Source organism: Macaca nemestrina, chromosome 4, assembly GCF_043159975.1.
Source record: "Macaca nemestrina isolate mMacNem1 chromosome 4, mMacNem.hap1, whole genome shotgun sequence".
Lineage (NCBI taxonomy): Eukaryota > Metazoa > Chordata > Mammalia > Primates > Cercopithecidae > Macaca > Macaca nemestrina.
The window spans coordinates 30801946-30823898 of NC_092128.1; the positions used below are offsets into that span (position 1 = coordinate 30801946).

Here is a 21953-nt window from a genome sequence, read left to right on the forward strand (position 1 = left end):
TTACTCCACCCTGGGTCTCTCTAGAGCTCTGGCCCTCTCTTTTCTCCCCATCTCAGCTAAGCTTTTTGGAAGAGCAATCTATACTCTCAGATACCAACATTAATGAGAACAAAAATAAAATATTACAAATACAATTCAGCAGAAGAATAATACAAATAATAACATAACGACAAAGTAAAGTTTTTTCCAGGAATTTGAAAATTGTCAACATCGGGAAATCTCTCTGTCTCTCTCTCTTTTTTTTTTTTGAGACAGAGTTTCACTCTTGTTGCCTAGGCTAGAGTACAATGTGCGATCTCGGCTTACTGCAATCTCTCCCTCCTGGGTTCAAGCGATTCTCCTACCTCAGCCTCCTGAGTAGCTGGAATTACAGGCATGTGCCACCACGCCTGGCTAATTTTTTTTTTTTTTTTTTTTTTTTTTTTGAGACTGAGTCTGGCTCTGTCGCCCAGGCTGGAGTGCAGTAGCCGGATCTCAGCTCACTGCAAGCTCCACCTCCCGGGTTTACGCCATTCTCCTGCCTCAGCCTCCGGAGTAGCTGGGACCACAGGCGCCCGCCACCTCGCCAGGCTAGTTTTTTGTATTTTTTGGTAGAGACGGGGTTTCACCGTGTTAGCCAGGATGGTCTCGATCTCCTGACCTAGTGATCCGCCCGTCTCAGCCTCCCAAAGTGCTGGGATTACAGGCTTGAGCCACCGCGCCCGGCACGCCTGGCTAATTTTGTATTTTTAGTAGAGATGGGGTTTCTCCATGTTGGTCAGGCTGGTCTCGAACTCCCAACCTCAGGTGATCAGCCTGCCTAGGCCTCCCAAAGTGTTAAGATTACAGGTGTAAGCCACTGCACCAAGCCTTGGGAAATCTCTTAATGCAATTTATCTCATGAATAGATGAAAGGAGAAAAATCATACGATCATTCGATAGAAGCCCAAAGGACATTTGATAAAATCCAATATACTTAAAATATATATATATATTCTTACTAAACTAGCAATAAAGACATAATCCCAAAGCAGGATAAAGAACAAATCTAAACCAAGAGCTAATGTTATACTTAAAGATAAAACTCTGACCTGTGAATGCATAAGAATTTCCTTGATGAACGCTATCATGAAATATTGTTTGGAAGTGAGTTCTAGTCAAAAGAAAAATAAGGCCGGGCACGGTGGCTCACACCTTTATCTCAGCACTCTGGGAAGCCAAGGCATGAGGATCACTTGAGTTCAGGAATTCAAGACCAGCCTGGCCAACATGGTGAAACCCCGTCTCTACTAAAATACAAAAATTAGCCAAGTGTGCCGGCACACACCTGTAGTTCCAGCTACTCGGGAGGCTGAGGCAGGAGAATCGCTTGAACCTAGGAGGCGAAGGTTGCAGTGAGCCAAGATGGGGCCACTGCACTCCAGCCTGGGAGACAGATTGAGACTTCGTCTTAAAAAAGAACAAAAAAGCCGGGCGCGGTGGCTCAAGCCTGTAATCCCAGCACTTTGGGAGGCCGAGACAGGCGGATCACGAGGTCGGGAGATCGAGACCATCCTGGCTAACACAGTGAAACTCCATCTCTACTAAAAAATACAAAAAAATAGCCGGGCGAGGTGGCGGGCGCCTGTAGTCCCAGCTACTCAGGAGGCTGAGGCAGGAGAATGGCGCAAACCCGGGAGGCGGAGCTTGCAGTGAGCTGAGATCCGGCCACTGCACTCCCGCCTGGGCGACAGAGCGAGACTCCGTCTCAAAAAAAAAAAAAAAAAAAAAAAAAAAAAAAAAGAACAAAAAAAAAAAGAGACTTTTTCTTTTTTTAAAAAAAATGTGATTTAATTATTGTAAAGAGGGAGTCAAAAACCTGATTGACTTCATAGAAAATCTGAAAATCAAGTGAAAATTATAATTAATAAGAGAGTCTAATAAGGCAGTTATAAAAGAAATGTAGATAATTTTATTAGCTTTTAAATACAGTGGCAACCACCAACCTGAAAATAGAATAGGAAAGAGAATTTCATTCACAATAGCAACTAAAATATAAAATATTAGGGAAGAATTTAAACAAGAAGAGCGCAAGACTCCATAAAGAAAAGCCCTTATGCTTTACTGAACAATTTGAATTAAGAGGAGGCCATACTTTGTTTCAAGATGAGGAGACTTGATATTGTAAAAATGTCAATCTTGTCCAAATTCACATATGCATTTCCCATAATTGCAATCAAAATCTCAATTGAGTTTTGAGTAGAATTTGATAAAATGAATCTCACATTAATCTGGATGAATCAGTATGAGGAAATTCATAAGAAAATGTTGGGGAAAAAGACTGAATTAGAACAGGGCACACTTGTCATACCAAGTATGAAAAAGGTATATTTTTAAACCTGTAGTAATTGCAGCAGTAAAATTCTGGTGTCAGAGGAAACAGACGGATCAAAGGAGCAGAATATAAAATCCAATTGGCATTTCAAGTTGGTGAGGGAAAGAAGGTGCTATTCAAGAAATGGTGCTGGGATAACACAAAGGCTGTTTTCTCCTCATTTGAGGGAAGGAAGGGAGGAAGGGAGAAAGGAAGACAGGAAGGCAGGAAAGAAGGAAGGAAGGAAGGGAGGGAGGGAGGGAGGGAGGGAGGAATACCTAAAGGGGGGGTACCTGTATGTGTCCTTTCAAAGGCATTCCATATCTATACAAAATTATTTATATAGAAAAAACTAGTCATTTGTCTGCCATGTATGCTTGCAAATATCTTCCCCAATTTATCATAACGTAAGATATTATATATGTGGCTTTTTTCTAGTGCAGAAGTAAGTCATTTTTATATAGTTGATTTATTTATTTATTTATTTATTTTTGAGACAGGGTCTCGCTCTGTCACCCAGGCTGGAATGCAGTGGCTCAATCTCAGCTCACTGCAACCTCGGCCTCCTAGGTTCAAGCGATTCCCCTGCTTCAGCCTCCTGAGTAGCTAGGATTACAGGCGCCTGCCACCATATCCAGCTAATTTTTTAGGTATTTTTAGTAGAGACGAGGTTTCACCATGTTGCCCAGGCTGGTCTTGAACTCCTGGCCTCCAGCAGTCCACCAGCCTCAAGCTGTCTACCCACCTTAGCCTCCTAGAGTGCTAGGATTACAGGCATGAGCCACCACGCCCGGCTGATTTAATTTTTGGGTGTGTTATGGCTTCGTGAGTCTTTCTTTACTCCAAGACTTTGCGTGTGTGTGTGCGTGTGTGCAGGGGCGATTGTGTGTGTCTGTGCTCCGTGTTTTCTTCCAGTACTTTTATGACTTCAGCTTTAACTTGAATATTTTCTCCATTATTTTGATGTAAAGAGTAAAGTGGGAATCATCTTTTCTCCTAAATGTGTCTTCAGCTGTCCCAGCCTTACATATTGCACTACCTGTCTTTTCCCATCTGATATGAGATGCCATTTTATGACACACTAAATTCCCATATTAATTTGGGTCTATTTCTGAGCTCTTCATTCTGTTCTGTTAATCTGACCGAATATTCCCATGTACTTCTCTATTTTAATTATGTTTTCATATGTAGTGAAACTGATCTCATCTCATGGTTTTTTTTGTTTTAGAAGAATTAACATCTTTATAATACTTCAGATCAACATTTTCCAATTCAAGAATGGAGTTTATGTTCCTCAATAATGTTTTAAAATTCTTCACATGAACCTTGCACGTTCATTGTTATTACAATGGTTTTCACCTTCCATTGTATTTTTAAACTTCCTATTGTTTTATATGGGAGTGCTATCAATTTGCCATATTAATTTTGTATCAGAAACTGTATAGAATTCTTACTATTTATATTTTTTCCCATTGACTCTCTTGGGATTTCAAGTTATGAAATCACATCATTTAATATTACTGATATGAACTTACTTCCTGTTTTCTAATTTGGTGCTTCATTTCTTTTTTCCTATTTAACTGCTTTAGTTAATACTTCATGTAAGTGCTCCTTACTCTGGTGGGAGTTTCATCATACTTTTCTATAGTTTTATCATTAAACTAGACAATGGCTCTAGCTTTAAATAAATAGAAATAGAAAAATGATCGAAACACAAAATAGGTATTTCACAGAAAGAGAAACAAAAATGACTCAGGAATAGATGAAAAGATATTCAACCTTATCTAGAGCATTAGCCTGCCCTTTAAATGCTAAAATCCGGGTTTTGTCCCTGGTCCACCTTTTTTCTCACTAGCTGCTCTTTGGGCCACTGCCCCATTGCCCAGCAAAGACTGATGGCCCCTCAGTCTAGGGTTCTAGGACTGACCTTTCCCCAGGGCGTCCAATTTGTATCTTCAGCAGGCTCCTAGACATCTTCATTGTCTGAAAGCACCTCAAGCTCAACATGTTCAACACTGAACCAACATCTCAACCACCAAACCTCTACCTTATTTAGTGAGTTGCCTGATCATCTGCCCATTCCTCCAGGTAAAGCCTCCTCATCCTGTGTGTTCAATGAATCAAGTCTTGCCATACATTTACTCTCTAAATATTTGCCTTAATTTGCTTCCTCCAACCCTCCAACCCTCCACCCCTTGTCTTGGTTCAGACCACCGTATCCTCCCCTACATGGATTGCTACAATGGCCTCCTAAATTGATTTTCCTTTTCCATTGCTGACCCATTTATAATCAGCTTCCAGAATGATTGCTATCAAGGTGTATTTCTAAAACCCAAATTCAATCATATCACTTTCCTTCTGAAAACCCCTAAGTGGCTCCTCATTGCCACAGGGATGGAGTCCAAGTCTCTGCCAGAGTCTACATGGCTCCTGTGACCTGGTCCCACCAGCCTTCCTTGTTTCCTGGGCAGCCCATCTTGGATATCATGCTCTAGGGATACTAAAGCCAGGTAGTAATACCACACTGGTTATCTTAACCAACAGCCATCCTCTTGGTCCAGGCTGCCTGCATCTTCCCTCAATGCATGCTGCTTGTCATTTACCACATTTGCCTTTCTTTAAATTTAATTTAATTTAATTTAATTTAATTTAATTTTTGAGACGGAGTCTCACTCTGTCACCCAGGCTGGAGTGCAATGGCACAATCTTGGCTCACTGCAACCTCTGCCTCCCAGGTTCCAGCGATTCTTCTGCCTCAGCCTCTCGAGTAGCTGTGATTACAGGCGTCCGCCACCATACCCATCTAATTTTTGTATTTTTAGTAGAGACAGGGTTTCACCATGTAAGTCAGGCTGGTCTTGAATTCCTGACCTCAGGTGATTCTCCCGCCTTGGCCTCCCAAAGTGCTGGGATTACAGGCGTGAGCCACTGCACCTGGACCACTTTCTAATTTTATATAGAGTTGAGGTCTCACTATGTTGCCCAGGCTGGTTAATAACTCCTGAGCTCAAGCAATCCTTCCGCCTTGGTCTCCCAAAGCGCTAGGATTACAGGTATGAGCCACCACACCTGACCACTTAGCACATTTTGATTTGAGGTTTTTATATGTTTATATGCACATGGTTAAAAAAAGTCAAACTATCAAAAGATTGATAATGGATAAAATCCAACCCAGGTCCCTCTCTCCCATCCCAGGTCCACTCCCTGGAGGCAACCACTTTTGACTCTTCAGCTGTTTCTTTGGTATTTATTTTCATATCTCTAAATATATTTATACAGTTATTTCCTGATCGATCAAATGTATATGTCATTTTTATATCTTACATAAGAGAGGAGGGCTTAGTTCTATCACGTTGCCTGTCCTATTCTATCACTATCTTTGCTTAAATCATGTTTCCATTATTGTGACTATATTAATCTTGTTGCTGCAGAATCAATTAAAGTACAAGGTTACATTTTATTTTTGTATGTAGATTTTGATTTTTTGGTTTTCCAGGGATTTCTAGTTGTTTTTATTTTACTTTTTTTCATGAGCTCCTTTAAACACTCCTCTATGCTTTCTTGAGAAGCTCTGGCACCTAGGAACTTTATCAAGTCTCCGCCTTTCCAGGGCACTCCTTGCCATGAGCCCTCTGTCCTCAGCTCCCTATGCTCCCTGCACAGCTATCAGCCTGGGACTTCTCCCAACTGCACTCCAGAATGGAGCCATCGTCTCTGGATTTTTCAGTCTGGCTTTCTTGGCTTACTTTTTTATTTTGCTGGAATACATGATTAATAACTTCCATAAATAGGGTGCTGAGTCCTGACATATCTGAAAAGTATCTTTATTCTACCCTCATGTTTGATGATACTTTATCTGAGTGCTGAATTCTGGATTGAAATTACTTTCTCTCTGAGTTTTGAAGGCCAGGTTGCCCTGCATTCTAGGGCCTAGTGTTGCCATTAAGAATTCTCTGGCAGGGGATGGTGGTGCATGCCTGTAGTCTCAGCTACTTGGGAGGCTGAGGTGGAAGGATTGCTTGAGCCCAGAGTTCAAGTCTTCAGCAAGCTATGATCTCGCCACTGCACTCCAGCTTGGGCAACAGAGTGAGACTCGATCTTAAAAACAAAACAAAACAGAATTCTCATGCCACTGTAACATTTATTGGGGATTTTATATTTTCTTTGTGGAAGTTTCTTGGTTATTCTCTTTGTCTCTGATACTCTGAAATTTTAGATTGACATGCATTGCTGTGGATCTATTTTCATTCTTTCTGCTGGGTGGACTCAGTGGACTCTTTAAGGCTTCTAAACTTCAGGGTTGAGAATTTTCCAGTATTATGTATTTGATAACTTCCTCCCTTCAATTTTCTGTTCTTTCTGGAACTCCTATAGGCCAATATAAACTTATCAAATGGATTCTTTTTTCATTTTTATGATATTTTCCTTTTGTCTTGTTACTCTGCTTTCTGGGAGATTTCTTCAACTGCATTTTCCAATTGTGCTGAAATTTTATCTTCTACTTCCTGGGGGGTTTCCTTAACTTTATCGCTAATTCTACTGGATATTTTATTTGGGCGGCAGTCATTTTTAAATTATCTTAATTTCCAAGAGCACTTTCTTGTCCTCTGAGGTTTCCTTTTCAGTATTGTGGACATTAATTCAAGGTTTGTTTTGTTTTGTTTTCAGTTATTTTCTGTTTCTTATGTTATTTCCATTTCCTCAGGGGTTTTCTCTTTGTTTTCCTTGGTCTCAATCACACTGGACTTTCCTTGGGGGTGGATTAACTTTGGTTATATATTTATATATTTAAGAATAAGACATTGATCATGTGGGAGCTGTGTGTTTGGGAGTGGAGTTTTCTTAGGAGCTGAGTGTGGTTTTTGGGTTTTCAGTGGGAGCTGGCTCAGTGGCATCCTCACATGCCTGTTCTCTGAGACAACTCAGTCATCCTGAGAAGAGACTTCCAATGTTCTGGCCGAGGCATAGGGCTCTACCTGTAAATACTGCATTTGGTGTAGGGGCTGGATAGGGCTTTGCCTGTAAATACTGCATTTGGTGTAGGGGCTGACTGCTTTATAAGTGGACTTTCAAATAATCCCCTTATTCTGGTACCAGCTCTCTCTCTCTTGCTTTCCGCCATACCTGGCCCTTAGGGGACCCCTCCTAGGGGTTCTCCAGGGGCAAATAAGCTCCTTCTTTCCCAAACCCCCTTCTCTGAGTGCTCTAAGCTAATGCTTCTTCCTCTCTATTACACTGCCATCCCACACCTCTGCTCCACCTGCTCTTCTAGAACTTGGTAGAATCTTCATCTGCTGATGGCCTCTCTTCCTCATTGCGTGTTAATGTTTTCTTTTAAATCTCCTTCCTATAAGTCTAGAGGATGTCTTGGGAGAAAAGGGAGATTAATATGTGTTTAATTCTCCATTTTATGGAACTGTTTCACTGCTGGCTCAGCTCCCAGGGACAACAGCTGCTTCTAAATCATCTTTGTGTCCACAGAGCTGAGCACAGTGAATGGCATAGGTCAGTTAACAGTCTATAAAATAAACATTGAACGGAATTGAACCTACTGGTCTCACCATAGTACAGTGCCTGGATTGGCCAGGATAACAAGGAGGCACAAGAATGTCACATACAGAATGGTGAATTCTGTCTGGAGAAGAGAAGACAGTAGTGGGGAGGCACGGGGTAAAGGGTCACTAATATGGTTTGGATCTGTGTCCCCACCCAAATGTCACATTCAATTGTAATCCCCCATGTTGGAGGTAAGGCCTGGTGGAAGGTGATTGGATTGTGGGGGTGCATCCTTCACGAATGGTTTAGCACCATCCCTTTGGTGCTATTCTCATGATAGAGTTCTCAGGAGATCTGGTTGTTTAAAAGTGTGTGGCACCTCCCCTCTCTCTCTTCCTCATCCTCCAGCCACGTAAGATGTGCCTGCTGCCCCCTTCACTTTCCTCCATGTAAGTTTCCCGAGGCATCCCCAGAAGCTGAGCAGATGCTGCCACGCTTCTCGTACGGCCTGCAGAACCATGAGCCGATTAAACCTCTTTTCTTTATAAATTACCCAGTCTCAGGTATTTTATAGTAATGAAAAAATGGACTAATACTGTCATCTACAAGTATCAAGGATATCTCACGTAGAAGAGCTGACATGTTCTATGTAGCCTTCAAAGGCGTGACCAGGACCAGTCAGAGGTGGGAGATGCTCAATGACAGGTTCAGCTCCTTGTGTGCAGTCACTTTCTAACAGCCAGCTCCCTATTGATGGGACAGATGACCTGGAGAGGTGATGAGTTCCCTGCCCTGAGGATGTTCAAGCAGAGCTGGACAACCAGTTATTAGAGCTGCTGTAGAGAGAATTCAACTCACTGAGAGATCGTAATGAGATCCTTTTTTAACCGCCAGAATAAAAACATCCTCTTTTATAGCAAATATTTGATAATATCCTCTTATTATCCTGAAATAAAATAACAGAGTAAAACCCCACTTTTAAAAAACTGACATATTTTTAAAAATCAATACAATTCCCTAACTGATATATAAAACTAAAATGACATAATTTACAAGAATATGCTTTTCAACATGTAAATGTTCAGACATGATTACGCATAATAGAATGAAATAATGACATGCTTGCGCCTATATGTAGAATCATCATGAAGGCATGTGGTGCAAATGTAGACTGATACAGGGGTGTTGTTTTAATCACTCAATTACTGTTGGGAGCTTTGCCTTCAAAGATGTGATTTTCCAAAATGACACACAACTCTTAGTAAAGTTTTGACATACAATCTCTCGACTTTTCTGGGACCAACATTATGACAATTTTTTTTGTTGTTAGAGATGGGGTCTTGCTATGTTCCCCAGGCTGGATTCAAATTCCTGGGCTCAAGTGAATCCTCTCACCTCAGCGTTGAAAGTAGCTGGGACTACAGGCACACCACCATGCTCAGTACTCCTTTATTTATATACAGAAGCATTCCCAGGAAATTAAACTGTTTTTCTGTTAACGATAGTTCATAGAGAATCTGAACAAGTTTTTACTGCTTGGCAAGGCATTCAGAAGCCATGGGAGGATAGGCACAGTAGCTCATATCTGTAATCCCAGCGCTTTGGGAGGCAGAGGTTGGGAGACTGCTTGAGGCCAGGAGTTTGAGACCAGCCTAGGCAGCATAGAAAGACCTCATCTCTAAAAAAAAAAAAAAAAAGAAAAAAAAATTAGCTGGGTATGGTGGCACCTGCCTGTAGTTCCAGCTACCCAGCAGGTTGAGACAGGAAGATGGCTTGAGCCCAGGATTTTGAGGTTATAGTGAGCTATGATGGTGCCACTGCACTCCAGCCTGAGTGACAGAGCCAGACCCTGTCTCTCAATAAATAAATAATGAAGTAAATAAAGCCATGGGAGTAAGGGACAGAATTTGCTGTGCCAGATTGAATTGTGCATTGCGCAAGGCCAGGCGTACCTGGCCTATACCTACTAAATATGGATAGCATTCTTCTAACTGTTGTGCCATTTTAGACATATCCCCACATATGTCCAAAATGCCTATAGGGGTCACAGCTGCCTGAGAACCACTGGACTAGTTGATCGCTAAGGTCCCTTCCAACCCCGGGATCCCCGGATTCCTTCAGGAGCTGGAGAGTCAACCCTGGGGCAGATGAGCCTGCTGGTCTCCATTCTCTACAGCCATCTGGGCTGGAGGACACAGAGCAGAAGCTGCCTCTGGGGACATCTGTGGGGCTTCCTCCTTCCAAACAGAACCAGCCCAGCTAAGGGACCAGCAGCCCATTAGCCATCATCCCCCAGGAAGAAGGTTCACTGAGTAGGGGTGACTGCCCCTGCATTTGACCTTCCTGAGACAAAGGGCAGGGAAATTTGACCCTGAAGATGGTGGCACCAATGGTGCTCTCACAGCACCCTTGTCCTTCCTTTCGTGCCCTTCAGCTTGCCTAATCCCCTGACTTGAGGGAAACCACCCACCTTCATTCTGCTCACCTCCTGAGTCTCTGTGGCTGGAAAAAATACAATGCCATGCAGGCTGCTGGGGCCACTGCAGACAGGGGCCCCGCCTCCCGCCTCTGTCCCACTCCCCAGAGGCCCAGCCACTGACTCAGGCCACCCAGCCCAGCATTTCCTCCCAGCTGTCAGCAGACGCCTTTGTGCCTTGTCAGCAAACACTGATGGGAACAACGTCCATCTCTGCTTTCCAAGATTCATTCCTCTCTCTGTGCTCTGAATCCCATCTTCTCCCAGCACCTGGAGAGGCAGCTCTGTAGTTACTTTCTCTCCCTCTGCATCTTTAACCACTTAACTTTTTCCTCTCAGCTCAGAAACTGGCTAATGGCCTCATTAGCAAACTCTGTTGCTAGTCCCCATCTCCTGCTTACATTCTCTGCAGCACTTTACTCCACAGTCATGCTTTTTCTCCTGAATGTGCTTTTGTTTTCAGGAGTTCTGTTTCATCTTCTGATCCATCCTTTCAAGTTTGTCTTGGTTGGCTCCTTTCCACTCTCCAACCTCCCTCCCTTCTTCTCCTTTTCCTCTTCCTCCAATCCCCCTTTGAATAATGCGGTCCCAGTGTCCGTTCTCCTCTCCCTTTCCTGCCCTAAGTTACCCTACTCATTCCTATGGCTTCAGCAGCCCCCTGGATGCTGCTGACACCCTGATCTACTTCCAATCTGAGCTTCTCAGCTGCAGTCCTGAATTCACAATTTCCTGCTCCACCTGTCCAGGCTCGCTCTGCCTCCAGAGTTCTTTTTTTTTTTTTTAGATAGAGTCTCGCTCTGTTGCCCAGGCTGGAGTGCAGTGGCGTGATCTCGGCTCACTGCAACCTCTGCCTCCCAGGTTCAAGCGATTCTCCTGCCTCAGCCTCCTGAGTTGCTGGGATTACAGGCACGCGCCACCACACCCAACTAATTTTTGTATTTTTAGTAGAGACAGGGTTTCACCATGTTGGCCAGGCTGGTCTTGAACTCCTAACCTCGTGATCCGCTCGCCTTGGCCTCCCAAAGTGCTGGGATTATAGGCATGAGCCACTGCGCCTGGCGCTCCAGGGTTCTTTACTTCACTGAATGGTGCCACCTCCATGAAGTTGCCTGAACTGCACATCTGGGAGTCATGGTCATCCTCACTCCTTCTCACCCTGTATGCAATCTGCCTAAATCCTGTGGACCTAGATCCTCTCTCAGAACCATCTCCTGAACCTGCCCCTCCTCTCCACCCCCTCTGCCATCCTCCTCATCAAGAGGCCTCTGGATTCTTTTTTTGTTTCTTTTATTTTTAATTTTTTTTTTTTTTTTTTTTTTTTTTTTTTTAGAAATGGAGTCGCACTATGTTTCTCAGGCTGCTCTTGAATTCTTTCCCTCAAGCAATCCTCCCTGCTAGGCCTCCCAAAGCACTGAGATTACAGGTGTGAGCCACCACACCCAACCAGCCTCTGGATTCTTTCTGAGTCCCAACTACTGGTGTCGATGATAACCAGGTTTTCTCTATTCCAGTTCTTCTACTTTCTCTACTAGAGTTCTCTACCACAAAGGCCAATCTGACTCATAACATTCTTCTCCTTCTTACCTAAAGCCTCTGGAGGCAACTCAATGTCCACAGTGAATGCCAAGGCTCCTCTGAAGGACACGGGCACCCTTCATCATCCTGCACTGCTCACCTCCCCTGCAGCTGTCCTGAGCATCTGTTACCCCTGAACATCCCAGGCCCTGCAAGACCATTCCTTTGATCCCCACGCAGCAAAGGGCACATTCCTGTGCTCTCTCACACAGTGTGCTCTGCAAGCTTCCATAGGTGCTGGTATTACCCTTGTGTTATAACCAAGAGCTGTATGCCTGCCTCACCCCCGGTTTTGTTCCTCTTTGAATACGCAGCACCTGGTGCGTGCTAGCACAGAACATGTACTCAGTGATTATCAGTAAAATGACTGCATAAATGAATGAGCAGAGGGATTGACTTGAAAATTACACCCTTATCTGCCTCATCATCATATCATTCCCTAGGCCACATTTTAATAGGTATACAAATCACCTGGGAATCTTGTTAAAATGCAGATTCTAGACTAGCCTGGCCAACATGGTGAAACCCCGTTTCTACTAAAAATATAAAAATTAGCTGGGCATGGTGGTGCATGTCTGTAATCCCAGTTACTTGGGAGGCTGAGGCAGGAGAATCTCTTGAACCTGGGAGGCGGAGGTTGTAGTGAGCTGAGATCATGCCATTGCACTCCAGCCTGGGTGACAAGAACGAAACTCCATCTCGGAAAAAAAAAAAAAAAAAAGAAAGAAAGAAAGAAAAAAAAATGCAGATTCTGATTCAGTGGGTCCAGGGTGCAGCCTGAGATTCTGCATAAGCTCTCAGGGGACACTGATGCTGCTGGTCTGCTGACCATACTCAGAGGAGCAAGGCCCTATCCTATGCCAGTGGTTTTCAAATTTTGATGAACATTAGAATCACCTGAAGAACTTTTTTAAAATCTTATTTATTTATTTATTTATTTATTTATTTATTTAAGATGGAGTCTCACTCTGTCACCCAGGCTGGAGTGCAGAGGTGTGATCTTGACTCACTGCAACCTCCACCTCCCGGGTTCAAACGATTCTCCTGCCTCAGCCTCACAAGTAGCTGGGATTACAAGTACTGGCCACCACGTTCAGCTAATTTTTGTATTTTAAGTAGAGATGGAGTTTCACCATGTTGGCCAGGCTAGTCTCAACCTCCTGATCTCAAGTGATCTGCCCACCTCGGCCTCCCACAGTCCTGGGATTACAGGCATGAGCCACTGTGCCCGGCCTTAATTTTTTTTTTTTTTTTAGAGACAGTTTCACTGTATCACCCAGACTGGATGTGGAATGCAGTGCAGTGGTGCCATCATAGCTCACTGCATCCTAGAACTCTTGGGTTCAAGGGATCCTCCTTCCTTAGTCTCCCCAGTAGCTAAGAATACAGGTGCACGCCACCATGCCTGGCTAATTTTTAATTTTTTAAAAATAGAGATGGGGGTGCAGGGGATGTTACCCTGGCTGGTCTCGAACTCCTGGCCTCAAGTGATCCTCCCATTTCAGCCTTCCAAAGTGCTGGGAGCTCTTTGGAAACGTGGGGCTCGAGCCACCACGTCTGGCCAAAAGCCTGATTTTTACACTAATCAAATCAGAATGTCTGGGGGAGGGAGACAGCTGTCAGTATTTTTAAAGATCCTCTATGATTCCAATGTGCAGTAAGGTCTGGGAGCCCCTGGCCTATGCCATCTCTCACTTCCTCAGTGTGACCCTTAGCCCTGTGTGCTCCTTAGAATCACCTGGGAGCCTTCACGCCCCACTGATGCCAGGCAGCACCCAGATGAACTAAATCAGAATCTCTGCAGGTTGAACCTGAGCGTTTGTAAACCTCCCTAAGTGATTCTCATATGCAGCCAGGGTGACAACCTTTATTTTCAGACTCTACCTGTAAGGAATGGCCACAGATATGAGAGATCACTGACTCCAGAAGGAAGAGTAAGTGTGAAGTCAGGCCTGAGGCTCTTTAGCTATGCACTGTGTTGTTGGGAACAAGTCCCCCAAAATCCAGCCATCAGCTGGCCCCAAGACTGGCCATTAAATCTCTGCAGCACTGTAATGTGTCCATAATGGCCCTAACGCCCAAGCTGGAAGGTTGTGGGTTTACGGGAATGAGGGCAAGGAACACCTGGTCCGCCTAGGGTGGAAAACCGATTAAAGGCATTCTTAAGCCACAAACAAAAGCCTAAGCGATCTGTGTCTTTAAGGGTATGTTCCTGCTGCAGTTAACTAGCCCAACCTATTCATTTAATTTGGCCCATCCCTTCATTTCCCATAAGGGATACTTTTAGCTAATTTAATATCTATAGATACAATGTTAATGACTGGTTTGCTGTTAATAAATATGTGGGTAAATCTCTGTTCGAGGCTCTCAGCTCTGATGGCTGTGCAACCCCTGATTTCCCACTTCACACCTCTATTTTTCTGTGTCTGTGTGTGTCTTTAATTCCTCTAGTGCCGCTGGGTTAGGGTCTCCCCGACTGAGCTGGTCTCGGCACTGTGTCATCTCAGAGAAGTTAATTTAGCCTCATCTCCAAAATGAGATTTAAAATACACACTCCTACTTCCTTACCCCAATTTTAGTGGAGATGTCTCGAAGTCATCAAGCCTCAAATGGAATTTGGACGAGTGCCCACATAGGAGCCTGTCTTCACCTCCCGGAAATATGGGGGACATCACTGCATCCCAACCCATCAGGTTGGCTTCAAATGCCAAACGCTGGCAGGAAAAGTTTCTATCATGCATGAACTCCCAGCTGCAAGCCCAGCTAGGGAGCAGATGGTTCAGTAACAGCCTGGGCCACCAAAGGGAAAGTCACAAGGACTTGCATTCATCGGCAGACTGAGAGGTGGAATCAAACACAACCCCTGCAAAGCAATCTGGCCTGCAGCCTGAATGCTGCATGGTGGGCTGGTTGGCCCTGCACAGGGACAGGGCCCACCCGCTGCTCTCAGCACACACCGCAGTGCTGCCACCTGACCCATGGCAATAAGCCTGCAGGTTTGCACCAGATTCCTCTCTTGTAAGCTGACTCTGTAAATCTACCCTGGTGCTTAAGAACAAGCACAAAATGAACACAAAAACTCAGGTTCAAATCTAGCCCACTCCTGGTGATATGAGCTTGGAACTCAGCTTTCTTAGCTGCTGTTATTATTTTCTGTTTTATCAGCATCATACACACATATACCAAGTCGCTGGGCCAAGCTGGCACACTCCTCTCCCTGGAGGCAGAAGAAACCCTGGGCCTCAAAGTGCAAGAGGCTGAGGACAGAGGAGACAGATTCCAGTATGGACAGGTTCTGGGTCCTAGGAACAGGGAATCTTGAGACATATTTATATTAAAACTTGTTTGACACTGGGTGCAGTGGCTCACACCTGTAATCCTAGCACATCCTAGCACTTTGGGAGACCAGCCTAGACAACATGGCAAGACACTGTCTCTCTCTACATATTCTTTTAATTAACCGGGCATGGTGGTGCACTTGTAGTCCCAGCTACTCAGGAGGCTGAGGCAGGAGGATCACTTGAGCCCAGGAGTTTGTGGCTGCAATGAGCTATGATTGCACCACTGCACTCCAGCCTGGGCAACAGAGCAAGACCCTGTATCTAAAAAATAATAATTGTATTTATCTGAAATTAAAATTTCACTGGGTATTTATTGGCTAAATCCAGCAACCCTACAGGAGGGGAAGGAAGAAATTAAAAGATGTAGCAAATGCCCACGCCCCAAGAGATGGGTCTGGAAGTGAGGGTCTGCTGGGCTGGGCTGGGTTTGGGCTGACAACTTCAGGACTCCAGGGCTCTAAAAACCAGACGGCAACATTTCACAGACTTTTCTGTCCTCAGAGCATTTTCTGGAATTAGGCCTTGGCCAGCAAAGTATAGTGAATTTCTTGAGGCAGGTGAGGCTGGGCTGGGCTGGGGGCTGGGGAAAGATTCAGACTTACACTCCTACCATCTTACCATCTATTCACCCCAAAAGACGAAGTCAACATGACTCTTCCCCACTCCACAGGAACAAAAATGTCCTCCCACCACTTGCCTTCTAATCCTCTGCCTGCATGGATAGGACCTTTTATTCCACAGGTAAAGACTGAGGATTCACTGCCCAGTGAAACTGAAAGGCTGCCTGGGCATGATGGCTCACACCTGTAATCACAACACTTTAGGAGGCTGAGGTGGGAAGATGCTTGAAGCCAGGAGTTCGAGGCTGCAGTGACCTATGTTCGCACCACTGCATTCTGGCCTAAGCAACAGAGCAAGATCCCATCTCAAAACAAAACTGAAGGTGCCTTCAAGCCCATCTAGTTCCCTCTGGTTACTGCTGAGAAGTCTGAGCCCAGTGGAGGGAAGGTTGCCTGAAGCCACACAGCGAGGGAGGGGCTGGGCTAGGCTGGAACCCAGGTCTCCCCACCCACCTGGTCAGCTCAAGTCCACACTCGTAAGCCTTGACTTTCAGAATAGAAATATCATTGATTTAATATGCAAATCCATTTACCAGCTCCACAATCTGCAATCAGTAGGCACCAAAGAGGGTCTGAGGTTCTGTTCAATTACATCCCAACTAGAAACAAAGCTGCAGAGAATCCTGTTCTGAAAAGGGCAGAGAACTTCCAGGGCATCTGGAGACAGCGCCACTCACTGCCTGCTTTGGGAAGTGGTTGCAGCTTACAGGTGTCTTCCCTAATGGACACAGACAGCATGTACTGTGGAGTCAGGAGACCTGGGCACCAAGCTTGGCCTGGGTGGTCTTGGTTCATACCCTGCCTCAGTTTCCTCATCTGTGAAATGTAACTTACAGGGATGTTGCAAAGGTTAGTGAGATTGGGCACATGGCCTGAAGCATTTTATTATAAGGCCTACAGTTCAAGGGCTGTCTTGACATCTTTGAGTCCCAAAGGCCCAACCACGAATTCCCCAGCTCTCTCCAGACATGCTCGTTCCCACCCAGGGAGAAAAGCTCCCCACCTGGCTAGTTTCCTGTTGGCCAGGATAGCCGCATTGCACCTGGTCTTCAGCCTAATGGGTTTCACTACCCAGCCAGCCCACGAATTTATTCAAACAAGCCAATCACAACCTCCTGCAGGAACCGGGGATACCACATCCTTTTTCACTATAAAGCTGCCTCCCACAGCCCCTGCTGTTGGCTCAGCTCCTGGTGCCACTCCCAGCTGCAACCCTCATATGCCCTGCATGGCGTGCTGCATCCTCCTCCCCCAGGCTGTGAAAGCAGGTGGCGAATAAACTGCTGCCAATCTCATCTGCCATTGTCCGGTGTTGTATGTTCAGCCATCTCGTACTATTTAGGGCAGGGAATCCCTTGTTTACCAACAGGGCGGATAGGAGGTGGCCAGAACTGGTCACTTAACAAAGCTGTGGACTCTGATGCTAACACACACCCTAAATCCCTCCCTCCTGGGGAGGGGACCTCCTTGTATTCTTGAATGGCAGTGCCTGGGCTTCCATTCACAGGGAGAGGCTGAGACCCTGGCAGCAGGAAAGCTTGCCAGGAAGGAATAGCATTTGGGGTCTTCTCAGGGTCAACAGTACCTGCCCACTCCCTTGACACACTTGTCTTCACTGTATCTCATCAACTCTAACTACAGTCCCAAGAAGGGCCATGGCCGGTGCTTCATTTATGTTCATGCTGTGAGAAGAAATGTTGAATCCAAGGTCACACAGCCAGGAGAGATAGGGCTACGTCAATCCCGCCCCCTCCCCACTGTCAGCACCGACCCTGCACCTTGCAGCCTCTGGGGAAGCAGAGCCACTGCCAACGGGGTGCTCTTCTATGCTGAGGGGATGCCCTCCCAGTCTCACGGACGTCACCCTCAATAAAATGGCTCAAGGGCACTCACACTGAGTATTCCTGTGACGGCTGCACAATCCAAACAGTAGCCTTGGGCATGAGATCTAGGTATCCTGGCAAGCTCCACTTGGGGACAAGCACACAGTTAGTTACCTATGCCAGCTCTCTCAGACCTTGGCTCAGCCCCCACTGTGCCCAGGGGTCCAGCTGCCAGACAGTGAGGTGATCAGGAGGCCTCCACATGATTTCTTGTAGGAGGGAAGACCCTGAGCTTCTTGTCCCCAAGAGTAAACTTTAGAACTCTTTCCATTCTGCCATGATCTTCCTGTCTTTGTTTCGGGGCATAGGAGCTGCCAGCTGGAGTCCTGATTGGGGGTCAGGGTGGGGTGGTTTTGGCCAGCCTGGAGCTGTTCTCCATACATGCTTCCCCTGGGCACAGTGGTTCCCCAGTTTCTGAACAGTGGGACGTGGGCTTCCATCTACAGGGAGAGGCCGAAACCCTGGCAGGAAGAGAACTTGGCCAGGAGGTGATAAAGTTACCACTGAACCTGAATCAGCCTTTCCCATACCCGAAGGCACCCTGAGCCTCTCAGGAACCCAGACATTTTAGTGAACAAAGGAGCCAGCTCTCCTGACAAGCTCTGACTTCAGATGCTAATTAAATGTTGTTCAGACACACTCAGGACAAGCCTGTGGGTACCTTCTCTGCTTCAGCTAATCCCCATTATGCAGATGGAGAAACTGAGGCTCATCATAAGGACTTGCTTAAGCAAACAGCATGGGGCTGAAGGGAGAATTTGGCCCTCTGTGTTGGGCATGGTGCTGCATCAGTCCAGCTCCCTGCTGAGCACCTGAGCCAGGGCACTTAAGAGACCAGAAGCTCCTCTGGCCCATGATGTCTGCAATTAGACAAGGACAACTGCAGAGGCTCGGGCTCTCTCCCCAATGCCCAGTGCTGGCTTCCTGCAGGGTGGGGCCCTGCACCTTCCCTGGCTATTGTTTCCAAGGTCCCTGCTGCGCAAAACCAGAGAAACCATGCTCATATCCACAAGCAAACTTCCCTGTACCTGCCCGACCTTGGCCAGCCTTCCCCTGAGGCTGCAGCCAGATGTTACCCAGCTGAGCACAGAGGAAGGTCATGGAGCCAGGGCAGCCTGGAAAGTGGCCAGGCATGGGGCTAGGCAGACGGTGGCAGCTTTGCACTCCCAGGGGACTGAATTTGGGCTGAAAGACCCTGGAGAGGCCACTGACCTTTAGCGGAAGGCTCATCCCCTTACTCTCTGTGTGTTTTGTCCACACTGCCATCTCCTTAACTGAGTCACACGCAGTTCTTTTTGTCTGAAAAGTAATTCATTTGAGAGAACAGCCATTTTCAGGCTTCCGTTGAGACCCGTGGACACTCCGAGAATGTCACAGGAGCTGGGCTTAGGCTTCTACCCTGTCAGAAGGAAGTGCCACTGGACTGGGGTGGCTGCTTCTCCTTCCCTTGCCCCAGACTGGGGGGATTTTTCTCTCCTCACCCTGGTAGCTCAGCAGCAGGCAGAACAATGGCTGCTTCAGAGAAAAGGCCATTTCCTGCTGACAGTGTGCATGCCTCACCCCAGGTCCCAGAGCTTCTGCAAAGAGGCACCCTTCTCTCCGAGTCCAGATCTCTCCTGCCCTTTGCCTCAGTGGAACAAAGACAACACATGGATCTGCCCTGGGCCAGATCCGACAAGGTTGGCCTAGTCTCTGCTGCCTGAGAGAGAAGAATGTGGCAATAGGAAGAGCTGCCTGATTCCCTAGTAGGAGAAGGGCTCCTCATCTCCAGCTTACCAAAGTTCTCAGAAGCAGGGTAGGGCAGGATGGAGAGAGGGGACTTCTCCCTGACTTTCTTCACCCATCCCTGAATCAGCTAAGGCATCACATCGACCCTTTCTGCTCTTCCTGGAGGGTTTGGGATGACACGAAGGAGATACCTTTCTCTCTCACTAAGGAGAGGCATCTAGGACCATATTCCAGCAACATATCTGGTGTTTGCCAGCTAAAGGAGTGGGGAGAGCCACAGGTAGAGTTGCTGTATCCCCACCCCACTTGGGGTGGGGGCTACCTCAGAGGTCTCTGGGTGACCACATCCCAGTGAAAGCAGTCTGCACGGAGCCCTGGCCCCACAGAAGTCACCTCTAGAGGCATCTTGGGGTGCCCAGGGCACATCTCTGGTGAGAATCTGCACAAACATCATCCCATCCAGTGCCCCCAAAGCCATGACATCATCTGAACCCTCTCTGCTGCTGGAAATGGAGAGATGGTTGGGGTTCATTCCATCCCCTTCCACAGGAGGAGGCCTGGATTTAGAAAAAGAAAGGAAGTTGGGACTGTGAGACTGTCTGGAAGGGGGTCCCAGGGGCCACCAGTTGCGTTTGTAGAATCCAGAAAATCCTAGATCCAGCAGTGCCTTCTGAAGTCTGGCTAGCCTTTTGGGGAAGGAATCTGGCTTTATTCACCTATTTTAATGAACTGAGGTGGGAAAGGGGAGCCTGTGGCAGGGTTGTAGCAGTCTCTCTTCAGTCACTGCCCTTTGGAGAAAGACGGGCTGCGATGTGGTGACGCCTGCTAGTCAGTTTCAGAGATTTCCCAGGCAGGTTCTGGTCCTGGGAGCTCCTGGCCACCCGACAGAGGTACGGGATGTGAAGGCAGGTTGTGTGTTTGTGTTGGGGGCAGGGAGGAGGGTCTAGGATAGGGTTCTGGAGCTAGCTGGAAGCTATGAAGGCCAGGGCGGGGGCGTTCCAGGCCGGGGTAAGGAAAGAGGCCCCTCAGGGCCGCGTGTGGAGCTGTCCGGACCCTGGTGCTGAAAACCGAGAGCGGCGATCAAGGGGACAGAGAGCACCCAGCTGAGCTTGCGCTTCCGCCCTAGATGAGGGGGTCGCGGGGGATGGAAACGGCTTCCTCCATCCCCTCTTCTCCTCACTCTCCAAGGAGGGAAGGGCACAACGAGTTGGGTCACCAAGGCAGGTTGAGCACTAAGAAGTGTGCAGCCGCCGGAAGCTGCGGCTGTGGGGAAAGTGGGCCGCGATCCGGCTGAATAGGGTGCAATCTGGGCCAGCTGCAGGGATGAGCAGCGAAGAGATCCTGGAGCAGGGCCGCTCCCTCGCTGGCCGGCCTCCTACTCTCCGGGCAAGTACCATGGGTGCACGAGGTGTTCCCACGCCTATGGCACAGACACGCATGCACAGAGGACTTCCGTGGGCGCATACACATCCCGTGGACACACAGGGTACGCTCCCAGAAGTGACACACACCAAGCACACGCAGGCAGCCCCGTACACGCACCCTGCAGTGGGCACCAGCTCCCACCAGGCTGCCGAGGCTCCCGCCCCAGCCTGAGTCCTCTGGCCTGGACGCCCCTCCAGCTTTGCTTCCGACCTCAGATGGCGCCGCTGAGGGAGGCGCAGCCGGTGGGAAGCCCCAGTTCTAGCCCAAGACCAGGAAGGTGCGGGAGAGAAGCAGCCAGCCCGCTCCTACGCCCAGAAAGAGCAGGGCGACACCAGCGGAGGGGTAGGTCTCAGACACCCATTCTTCTTTCCCAGACTCCCAGTCATGGAGCCAGGACACGAGAGGAGTGTGGACGGGAGCAACTGTGCGTGTCTCCCTCCCAAACTGGGGACACCCCGAGGACCAGCGCGTACCTGTGCGTGGGAGGCCCCGCGTGGAGCCCCCTCAGCGAGTCCCGACCTGCTGGCTCCTCTGGCTGCCCCTGGATAAAGGTGGGGTGGGAGTGGGGGTTACCCGCCTGCCCTCCACAAGCCTCCCGGATGTCCGTGGGCTACGGAGAAACTCCTGCCAGGGCGGCGGGAAGTTGCCTGGGTTCGGGCGCTGGGAGGGGGCGCCCTCCAATCCCCGGGCTTGGCCGGGGCTCCCGCGCCCCCGCGCCCGCCGCCCTCGCCACCTCGCCGGCGCCCTCCCGCCCGCAGACTGCGCCGAGCCCGAAAGCCGGGAGCCCGCCCGCCCTCCCGGAGAGTCTGCTGCTGACCTGCATTGACGTCATTGCGTCATTAGGTTTCCCCTGGAAACACTGGCTCGCCCGAAATAGTAACACATTAATTCAGGCCGGGGGAGCAGGGAGAGACTGTTTGTAACCCTGCAGCTAACTCGGCTCGCGCGAGCGAGCGCGGGGCCCCCACCCCTCGCCAGGGCAGCGCCGGCCGCGCTCGCCTACTATTTTGAGAACAAAGAAAGGCAAAATATAGAACCCGGCAGAGAGGGTGCGGGGGACGCCAAGACCCTTTTGCC

The 21953-nt window shown here is 47.7% G+C and overlaps 1 long non-coding RNA gene across 2 annotated transcripts in view; it reads right to left on the minus strand.

Moving 5' to 3' along the window:
• The window catches only part of LOC139362741 (uncharacterized), a 42412-nt gene extending 20798 nt beyond the window's left edge, over positions 1–21614 (minus strand). For both annotated transcript variants that reach the window (XR_011621994.1, XR_011621993.1), the window contains exon 1: positions 21350–21614. This is a non-coding gene — a long non-coding RNA (uncharacterized lncRNA). The remainder of the gene's footprint in view (positions 1–21349) is intronic.
• Between the last annotated feature and the right edge of the window lie 339 nt (positions 21615–21953).